Consider the following 2,131-nt stretch of genomic DNA (forward strand, 5'->3'; position numbering starts at 1 on the left):
AGCCTTGTCCAAAAAGCAATTCTCCTGCTCTGCTGTGAAGAGCTGCCCAAAGACCTGGAATCAAGAGCACAGGAGGTTTCAGCTGACGGCCCAGAGCCCGGCCCCAACTCCTGGGGCTAAAACAGCTTCCTCCTCCCCAAACTCCCTTCCAGACCCTGCACCCAGACGCTCTCCTCACCCGGCACCCCAACCCCTGCCCCAGGTCACCCCTTCCTCCTGCCCCCAAGACCCTCCTACCCCCACGAGGGCCCCAGCCAGCCCCACCCCCGAGCCCTGCCCTGCCCTGGCAGCGCGTCCTTACCTCTCCCACCCGCACGCTGTTGCTGTGAGCCAGGACCCATCTTTCTTTGTAGTAGTGTCTGCACCACAGGTCCTCTGCCTGGTGGATGTTGAGGCCTGCAAGAGACACAACAGGGTCATTCTGCTGGCAGGTCTGAGCCCTTCCCCTCCCACGGGTCCCTGCAGGCATCCCTGGGCAAATGGAGGGGCACAGGGGGTAGAAGGGGAACACAGAGGGACGCATCCCCCCTTGGGCCAGTCTGGGGGAAAAGGGCTGGGTCCCCTCCCCCCGCCGCCGGCACCCTCAGGGTGTCCCTGGGGCCCAGGTCCCGGCTGGGTTCCTTACCCCTGTGGTGCAGGAGGAGTTGATACAGGCTGTGCACCCCCTCCCGGGCCAGCCGGCTGACGTCTTCGGATGGGTCCGAAATAAAAAGGCCCAGCTGGGCCACGTGGTGACCCATCCTCGGCCAGTCGGCGGAGTTCTGAGGGGAGAGAAGAGGGGGGGTCCCTCAGCATCCTGGGGCTGCACGTCCCATGCAAACGGCCGCCGAGGCGGGTCTGAGCTCGGGGGACGGACAGAGACACCTCCCGGGGCGGGGGCGGGGCCGGCCTTGCGAGGAGACAACCCTGAGCAATGGCCCCGACTGAAGGGTCACTCCGGGGGTGGAACAAGGGGATCCACTGACGGCCACTCCCCAGTCTGGGGCCCAGTCCCTCAAGAGCCCCCCTGAAGGGCCCAGGGTCGCCCCTCCCCGGGGAAAGGAGAACGCGGCCCATTCCCGGCCCATTCCCGGCCCTGCCTCTGCCTCCCGGGGACGCTCCCAGCCCCGCGCCCTGCAGCCCCAGACCCCCCGGCTCCGAGGTCACTTACGTCAAACCCCGGGAGGGTGGTGGCGACTCCCAGCAGGGCCGTGGTGCTGCCAAGGGCCCTGGCTCGCTCCTGGGGCAGGCGGGACTCCAGCCACGGGCTCAGGTGCTGGGGGGGAAAGAGGCAGGTCAGGACCCGTAGGGAGGTGCCGGTTCTGGGCAGAGCCTGGGGCTCCTCTCGGACTGTGCCCCCCCCAGCCACTGACACTGCTCCTCTCTCGGCCCCCCCCCGAGGAAGCAGGGACAATGGCCCCGTCCCCCCCACGGGGCTCACCTCCATTATGAGCTGCAGCCGGGCGGTGTCTGGGGACTCGGCGAGGAGGCTCGCCAGTAGGGCCTGGAGGTCGTAGGGAAGGGCCCGGATGAACTGCTGCAAGACAAGGGGGAGCCCTGGGTCAGAGGGGGGTTGGGGAATCCAGGCCACCCGCTGGCTTCGGGGTGCAGCCTTGAGCAGGGTCTGAGCCGCCTCGCAGAGCAGGGAGGAGCCCAGGCTGGGCGTGGAAGGGACGGGCCCCCCGGGAGAGCAACGGGAACCCTGGAGGGAAGGATCCAAACCTGCAGCTTCTTCCCTCCCTCTGCCACCCACCCCCCCCTCCTCTCTGGAGCTCCAGCCCAGCCCGGGAGCAGGGCCCGGAGGGACGTACCTGAGTGTGGATGGGCTCCTGCTGCCAGTCCCCAGACACTGTCTGTCCCACGGCCGCCGTCAGCAGGGGGCTCAGGAGCTGGGCCCGCAGGGGAGGCTGCAAGGTGCTGGCAGGAGAGAGGGGCAGAGACTGTTAATTCAGCAGCAGGAGACAGAGACTTTCCCACTCCCTGGCCAGGGGATCTGCTCTGGGGGGAGTCGGCGGGGGGTCGGTACCTGAGGCTGCAGGCGGCGTTGAGGCAGTCGGCCAAGACCAGCGGGGGGGCGAGTCCTCCATGATCTCCTGTGAGACCCAAGGAGACAAAGGGGCGTGTGAGGCTGGGCCCCCAAGAGACGCTCACA

At 68.0% G+C, this 2,131-nt stretch overlaps 1 long non-coding RNA gene across 1 annotated transcript; it reads right to left on the reverse strand.

Annotated features, from left to right (window-relative positions):
* Positions 1 to 630: 630 nt before the first annotated feature.
* On the reverse strand, positions 631 to 1,899 carry LOC149523266 (uncharacterized). The gene is made up of 3 exons (XR_016347086.1): positions 1,791 to 1,899; positions 1,421 to 1,516; positions 631 to 1,255 (listed from the first exon to the last, which is right to left on the reverse strand). It is a non-coding gene; the product is annotated as an uncharacterized LOC149523266 (long non-coding RNA).
* Positions 1,900 to 2,131: the final 232 nt, after the last annotated feature.

The sequence above is a fragment of the Pelodiscus sinensis genome, chromosome 18 (genome assembly GCF_052426305.1).
Source record: "Pelodiscus sinensis isolate ZL-2025 chromosome 18, ASM5242630v1, whole genome shotgun sequence".
In the NCBI taxonomy this organism is placed as follows: Eukaryota; Metazoa; Chordata; order Testudines; family Trionychidae; genus Pelodiscus; species Pelodiscus sinensis.